Below are 8,939 nucleotides of genomic sequence, written 5' to 3' on the forward strand. Positions count from 1 at the left end.
ATCATTAAGCCTTTTTACCGTCGAAATAACAGTTGTTATAGGCTAAGACCGTATACATTTTTATGTTCCGACTTGTAAAAACAATTATACCTCGAATTCATTCATTGGACGTAGCTGTAGAAATCATAATGGACTCAGTATTGATGTGGACATTTTTAACTGCACGTTGCATTTGAACAGAAAATTTCTTCATGGGTCGATTATTTGGAATAGTTGCTGAATGTGCATCTTGAGTGGTTTATGCTGTGTATATGTGCCGCGTGTAATGTATATGTCTATGTATGTTTTATATGTGCGTTCATGTGTGTGCGTGGATGGCTCGAAGTGTACATTAGTATCTTTATTTATTTTAATTTATTACCTCCATGGAAAACGCAAATGTTAACAATTATTCTTTTCTCACTTGAAATTCTTATTAATTTATTTTTTTGTCACATTTAATGTTTTGCATAATTTATGAAAACTTAATTGGTCTTTTTAAAAAATGAAGCTACGCAATTTTTTTTACTGACTATTGTGCATGATTTTTAGCAATTTAACAGTTACCACTTTCTCACCAATGTGATTTAATGAATGGTGAATTAAATCACGTCTTTTGGAAAAGCTGTATTCACAATCGCAGCATGAGAATGGTTTCTTACCAGTATGAGTCAACGAGTGTCTTTTCAAATTACTTATTTGTGAACATTTATACTGGCACTCTGAGCACGAGAACGGTTTCTCACCAGTATGAGACAAGATGTGCAGTTTTAATAAATCTTTACGTGAACATTTGTATTGACATTCTGAACACGAAAATGGTTTTTCTCCGGTATGAATCAACATGTGTTGATTTAAATTACTTATTCGTGAACATTTGTACTGGCACTCTGAACATGAGAATGGTTTCTCACCGGTATGAGTCAACGAGTGTCTATTTAAATCACTTATATGTGAACATTTATACTGGCACTCTGAGCATGACAATGGTTTCTCACCAGAATGAATCAACATGTGTATTTTCAAACTACTTCTTTGTGAAAACTTATACTGGCACTCTGAGCATGAGAATGGTTTCTCACCGGTATGAGTCAACATGTGTGATTTCAAACTGCTTCTTTGTGAACATTTATATTGGCACTCTGAGCAAAAGAATGGTTTTTCACCAGTATGAGTCAACAAGTGTCTATTTAAATGACTCATTTGTGAAAATTTATACTGACACTCTGTGCACGAGAATGGTTTCTCACCAGTATGAGTTAACATGTGTAATTTCAAACTTCTTCTTTGTGAACATTTATATTGGCACTTTGAACATAAGAATGGTTTCTCACGATTTTCACCAGTGTGAGTCAGCAAGTGTCTATTTAAATGACTTATTTGTGAACATTTATACTGGCACTCTGAGCAAGAGAATGGTTTCTCACCAGTATGAGTCAACATGTGTCGATTTAAATTACTTATTTGTGAACATTTATACTGGCACTCTAAGCATGAGAATGGTTTCTCACGAGTGTGAGTCAGCAAGTGTTTATTTAAATGACTTATTTGTGAACATTTATACTGGCACTCTGAGCAAGAGAATGGTTTATCACCAGTATGAGTCAACATGTGTCTATTTAAATTACGTATTTGTGAACATTTATACTGGCACTCTGAGCATGAGAATGGTTTCTCACCAGTATGACTCAACTTGCTAGTTGTTGAAGAATGAACATCTTTCCGCTTCACCTGTAAACCTGAAACAACAACAAGACCATATAAATAAGACTTTTTCCAAGTGAATGAACAAAAAAGTACTGAATTAATACAATAAGACTTTTCCGACCAGCAAACACGAAAATGAGACCATTTCAAGCTTCCGAAAGTAAGGCTGTCTCACCTTATAAGTGATCAGTATGTGTGCGAAACTTGAAGAATATACCAAAGTGTTGAAAGAAAATCAAAAGATTATCACTGACCTGAAAAAAAAGTGCAACGAAAAAGATGAGGTGATCGACAAATTGAACCTTAAAATCGCGACAATCCAGCAAGATAACCGTTCTAAAAATGTGGAAATTTATGGCGTTAAAGTTTCGGAATCTGAGCTACCAGCTCAGAAAATCCTAGAAAAAGTCTGCAATAGTCTTGATATTAACGTTAGTAATTATATTTACCGTAACAAATCCGAAAATCCAAAAAAGGAATAATAAATAATGAATCAATTTAGTGATAGAAACGTTGTTACGCGGGGAGAAATACATGTAATCTAGGCAATGAAAGAGAGATAATGCTTTCTACCCTAAGACGGAGATTCAGTAATTACCTTTTGCCCGGCCAGTCGGTGGAGAACATGAGATTCCGTCTCGGGATATAACGTAAGGGTTCGATGACTTTGAACCTTCCTTCATCAACTCCCGAAGCCACGAGGAACCACAATAAGTAAAAACAGCTTTGATGTTTAAGGCCCGTAAGCCAATTTAATATTGTAAAATAACATAAATACGGATCTACAATTCTCTCCGTTGATTACATGTGAGGGGGGAGGGAAATGGAGGGGGTACCACATACACGCGTATTTCGGATCTAGAAGGATCAGCTAGCTCGGAATTATGGAACGATTTCACCGTGATATGATGCCCGAGGAATCCTGATGACCAAGGCGACCTCGCCTGCTTGTAGGGAAGCTGGAGAGCGGCCTCGTGCTAAGCACGTGGGTTGCAAGAGATGTTATCGAGACTGCAACAGGTGGGAAGTGGCTGGTTCGGAAAATATCCCTTCCTGGAGCTCATCGAGGTCCCCCAGGAGCTATTGGGGTTGCTGATACGCCTTCCCTGGCCCCGGATGGGTCCGATAACGTGCGATGGACGGGTATGATGGCCACGCGTCGCGCGGACAAGGGAAAACAGCCCATAAGGTGCTAGAAATCCCGTGATGAAGCCAGAATTTGCCGAGGAGCCCTTGGGGACACGGATGGGGCGGATTAGGAAAGATGCTGACCAGCGCGGCCCGTGCGTCGTCGCGCGATCAAGTGGGCGTGGAATATGGCTACATCTTCCGGCCGGTGCTCTAGTTAAAAAAGGCTATGCTCGACTCGTGATACACGACGCGGTATATATCAAACTTTGTTACTTTATAACGCACGTTGAAGAATGGAGATGGCGCGATGTTATCGTTTAACGCGGTTCCGCTAGTATGGTTTCGGAGGCCGCGGAGTTCACGGGCAGTGGGAGAACGTCTTTCTCCTATCAAGACTGTCCCGGAACTGTCCCCAAAATGGTTTCAGGATCTTTGAGTCCTTAAAGAGGTATTTGTTAAGTTTACTGTTCTGGAAATTAAGTTATTTTGTTTTGGTATGACTGATTTTTAGTTATAGAAATTGTCATAAGTGGCGCTGTTGGTCAATTGCGGGAAGATTTGAATAATAATTCTTATGAAATCTGAAGTGTGAAATATAAACATAACAAAGTGCAAGATAAGCTCATAAATCAGAAGAAAACCGCAAATGAGATATTAAATAAAAACGCAGATTCTATCTTCATAAAGGAACATATGACTCCATTCTTTGAGGATTTACTCTAAAAGAAGAAAAATAAACTACCTACCTTTAAATTTGTATGGTTTCGTGGAGGTAAAATACTCGCCAGAAAAAATGAAAATGACAAAAACATATTTCGAATCCAATCAGAAAACAATATAAATATGTTAAAACCATAATTCTTCAGAAATTCCACCAAAATGCAACTAGATAAAAATTGTATACCATTCACGATGGAAGAACTAGACCAAGAAATACATTTTAAGTTAAAGTTGGCTTGGTAATAAATTCTAAAAAAACTAAAATTGTTTATGTATCCTCACCATATATTGCTAAATGTGAATTCGAAAGAAAAATACGAACTCACATAATTTTTTGTCTTCATTCAAATTCAAATATAGAATCAGATAATTGTTAATGTCCTATTATAGATTTTGTAAATTATCAAAAATATTTAGGATTAATTATTAATCATAAATTTAGTAGGGGTGTTCATATTGATGGAATCTGGGACAGATTAAGATACTGGCTTAAAGTCATTTATGGAATCAAAAGCATACTACTTTTCAAAACGTTAAGATATAATAATGCCTCGCTTATTGAATCGATTATATCTTACGGAGTTCGTGTCTGGGGTCTCACCTTCCAGTCTCATCTGGGTAAAATTTATGATATTCAGGTGAGACTGTTAAAGGGGATTGTACCAGATAGCGTCATCCGTGAGGCGGAACATATGGGCGAAGGTGTAATTTTTTTTATTTATTTATTTATTTTTTTATTTTTTTTAATTCTGTAATGTCCTGCCGGTAAAACAACTTTGTGACTACACATTGGCTGTAGATCACTTTGTTGATCCGGAATATAAAAAAAGAGTTTTGCACACAAACAACACTAGATTAAAAACTAAGGGCTCCCTTGTCGTTCCGCGAATTACAAAATACTTCGGAGAACGAACATTACATTGCGTTATTCCGAGGTTGTTCAATGATCTCCGACAAACCATTATTAACAGGAAGGGTTTTCGAACGAGAAAAAAGGACTGAAGGAAAATCTAATCAATACTTTATAGTGCCTGTTAATAAATAAATTTGTATAGTATAAATAAAATTATGTAAAATAAACCTGCCATAAAAAAAGTGAGTCCCACCGAAAAATCTTCAGACTTAGTGGGTAACATATTGTAACATGTATTTTAAAATATAAAATAAACGCTGTTCTGGAGCACTAAAACTGAAATCATCATCATTCCATGTCCGCTCCCTAGTTGGAGCATATGTTGCAAAAATGCTACCAAAACTATCCATAATATAGAAATATAGCAAATATTTACGCAAAAAGTTACAGATGACATAAGATACGCAATGAATAACAAAATGCTAACCTTGATAACATTACTTGAATTCAGCAGCGCTTTCAACTCTTGTCAATTTTGATATTTTGTTAGCTAGGCTCAAAACACTAAATATGACACAACCGGTTATAAAATGGTTTTGATCGTATTTACGAGCTAGACAACAACGCAATGGTCATCAACCGGAGTTTTATCACCATTACTATTTTCCCTGTTCATCAATTCGCTAGCAGAATGCCTCAATCGTTCATATCATATCTATGAAGGTGATTTAGAACGTTATCTTCATTGCAGACCTGAATGCACCAGTGAAGCAATAAAATCGATGTCTACACTAAATAGCGTGTCATCGTGGACAAAGGAGTATGGTTTACTTATAAACCCATCTAAAACACAAATAATGTTAGCGGGCGTCAAAGATTGCTTAGTAAGTTAGACGCATCTTCTCTTAATCCTCTTAATGTCAGTGGTGCCGATATCCAATACAGGAAATCCATAAAAAGTCTAGGAGTACTTATGGATGAACATCTATGCTGGGGAGCACGTACTAATAAATTAAGCCGCGATATATTTTTCAGACTACACATACTTAGAAGGTTGCAAAAATTCTTACCCATTAACACTAAATGCCAGCTTTAATATTATTGTCGATTAAATTTTATTAATCGTATTGCAAACTCCTTAAAATGAACACGCACAGTGTAATAAAATATTCAATATAAATTCGATGTAGTCAATCGATATCGAGGTTTTTCGGCGGTACGTCAAATGAAAAGAAATCGTGTATTGCCTACTATTTTCTGCAATCAGACGTCGCTTAGTACGCAACTGTCGATTTAAATTCAACTACGCCGTATCGTTTTTAGGAGTCAAATTACCGCTGGGATTAAATGGGAATAGGATGGAATCAAATTTCATGTGTAAGTAGCGAATTCACAAAGAATATTATTTAAGAATTCGATTATTTTACCGACTGTCAGACAGTTGAATAAACAAGCGGACATTTTGTAAGTATTGCCAGGGTAGTCTTATTTGTTACCCGGCTGGCTTTCTATTGATAAGCCTCAGAATAATATGAAACTGTAAAATTTTACTCAATTACTAAACTATTATTTATTTTTATAAATAAATAAAAGACGAGTGATACTTTAATCCACAAATTTGGAATATCTAGTGACCGGTTTCATCGCTTTCGCGACATCTTCGAGACTGGTATCTTAATTAAGAAGTTCAATGTATTTATACAAAACTATGTATTTTATTCAAAATCAAAAAGTCAAAAAATGACAAAAATAGTAAAAAAATGTATTTTATAAATTGAAATTTATATAATAAATAACAATGAACTTCGATCAAAAATTTTCACTTACAAACATAAACTATTACAGTGGTGCCTCGCATAACGAACGCCTCGCACAGCGAACGCTGCACACAACGAACTTCCTTTTCGTTCATTTCACGATTCATACAACGAACTTCGCTTCACACAACGAACTTCGCTTCACACAACGAAGTCGCCCACTTCACACGATCACTGCCGATTTATTGCATCCTTCCGCGCAGGCAGTCGTTAGTCACTGAGCAGTACGCTTAACTTACGCACGTGTCGCAGCAATCGTTCATCATTACAACGAAGTCGCCCGATCTTCTACGATCACTTCCGATTAATTGCATCCTCCCGCAGGCAGTCGTTAGACTCGTTAGTCACTGCGTAGTACGCTTAACTTACGCACGTATCGCAGCAATCGTTCTTCATTACGAATTAAATCGCACACGTATCACGGCAGTCGTCCTTTTAAGATAAACTCAAAATTTTTTTTATATGATGGGTTCTAAAAAAAGCAGGAAGGTGATTTCTCTTGAAATGAAACAGGAAATAATTAGAAGGAGTGAATGTGGGGTAAAACAGTGTGACCTCGTCAAAGAGTTTGGCCTCAACAAGACCACCATTTTCACCATTTTGACAAACAAGGATGCAATAAAATCAGCCAAAGTAGCCAAAAAACTCTACACTAGAGCCCTCTTTAATAAAGTGTTTGAAGAATGCGAGTTTGGTGGAGACAATATGACTATCCGAATGTTTTGGAAGGAGAAATTTGATATTTGTATTTTTTTTTTTTGCACCACAACAGGCCAGGAAGCCCAATTACAGTGGTGAATTACATCACAGAACACCCAGGCTTAAGAAAAACCACAATTTTTAATTTTTGTGTTCTCACCGGGAATCGAACCCGGAACCTTCCGTGTGTGAGTCAAGCGTCTTGACCACTACACCACGGAGGCCGCCTAGCCTTTTGGCAATACGACTTATACAGAAGGCCTGGGAAGAAGTGTCACAAAGGACCCTCATTTCTGCTTGGAAGATGCTTGTGCCTTCGTGGATTCAGGAAGAAGCAGTAGTTGATGACACAGAAGTGGTGAAGGACATCATCACAGTGGCCCAAAGGTTGGAATTAGAGGTAGAGGAAGAGGATGTAGAGGAGCTTATTGAGGAACACAAAGAAGAGCTGACAACTGAAGAGCTCCAAACACTTCTGGCCCAACAACAGGACAATGCTCAAAGGGAAGCGTCATCTGATAACGAGGAGCAACAATCAAACAATCAACCAATTCCAACTGCTGACATCAAGAACATCCTGGTCAAATGGAAAGCAGTTCAGGAGTTTACCAATGCCCACTATCCGGATTCCGCTGAAGCAAACAGGATCAACGACCTGTACTCCGATACTCTTGTCCGTTATTTCCGGCAGATGTTGAAGAAAAGAGAGAAACAAACGACTTTGGACAGGTTTTTCACTGCACCATCGGCCAAAAAGCGGAAAATGGATGAAGATGTGCAAGATTCGATTATTTCTTAAAATTAAAAAATGTGTGTTTTTTTCATTATGTTTTTAGATGTATCTAAATAAAAATAATAACAAAAAATTTATCTTTTTTTTATGTCATCTTACCATATTTTATGCTACAGAACGAATTATTTTTTTTAACATGTATTGTTATGGAAAACGCGTTTCACATAACGAACTTTTCGCATAACGAACTTGCTCCTGGAACGAATTAAGTTCGTTGTGTGAGGCACCACTGTATTTCATATTTTTTTTAAATTGGCCCACCGTTATCCCCTCATACCAGCACTTTTGCTGATAGGGAATATTTTGTATGAATGAAATATGTAATGAAATGTAATACGTAATTAAACGGGTAATATAAAACGATGTATTTTGTCATTGATATACTTTTTTTATTCTATACATATTATTATGTCAACCATCACATTGCTTTATTCAATAGCTTTACTCCTGAATAAAAAGGGAGATAAATAAAAATGCAACTGTAATGGTTGTATACGGTTAAGGCAACCGTCATCTGTCATATTCAGCATTACCTCCACGCAACAGTATAGCCGCAAAATACGCCTGCCGATAAAATAATGACGGTCGGATACACCTTTGCCCAAGAGATGTGTCCGGAAAGCCAAATCATATAATTTGTTATTGGCCAACCATCGCGGCTGCTTTAGGAAGCCATCGAACAAGAAAGAAACCCAATAAGTCGGATTAGCTGTCACCCGTCATACCGAGCGGGGCCCACGCGTGAAAGGAAAGCGATATGTGTTGTTCTGCTTTACATAGTGGCATTTTTACTTACTTTTGTATGCAAGCACTTAGTTCAATCGTCAAATTATATTGTAATGTATGAATTTGGTATCCTCGATATACGGACCGCGCTGCTAATATAGATTGATGTCTATCGGAATTTTCTATGAAAAATTATTATTCCTTTCCATTTAGTGTGGTCAATAAAATGATACACCATAGAGTATAAAATTAAAACAGTACCTACCTAAAAGTATAAGCATTCAACGGCGATAAAATTTTAAAGTATATTGCATTATTGTTGGTGGTAGGATTATGTCAAAAGTATACGAGCTTTACATAGGTAGGTACCTGTCTATAATGTTTATGCATTATAACTTTTTTTTCCATAAAATAAGCAAGTATTCATGATTCACCATAAAATCAACATTTGTTTATGTGGGGAACATACGTGGCGATATTTAAAAATATTTCTTTACAAATTTATATAAACTTC

General features: G+C 36.7%; 1 long non-coding RNA gene across 1 annotated transcript; it reads right to left on the reverse strand.

Moving 5' to 3' along the window:
- Positions 1 to 419: 419 nt before the first annotated feature.
- LOC148270898 (uncharacterized) lies at positions 420 to 8,611 on the reverse strand. Its single transcript, XR_015825258.1, has 2 exons — positions 8,496 to 8,611; positions 420 to 1,718 (listed from the first exon to the last, which is right to left on the reverse strand). It is a non-coding gene; the product is annotated as an uncharacterized LOC148270898 (long non-coding RNA).
- Between the last annotated feature and the right edge of the window lie 328 nt (positions 8,612 to 8,939).

This window comes from Micrasema longulum, unplaced genomic scaffold (assembly GCF_059751315.1).
Source record: "Micrasema longulum isolate JH-2025_06_02 unplaced genomic scaffold, ASM5975131v1 h1tg003284l, whole genome shotgun sequence".
In the NCBI taxonomy this organism is placed as follows: Eukaryota; Metazoa; Arthropoda; class Insecta; order Trichoptera; family Brachycentridae; genus Micrasema; species Micrasema longulum.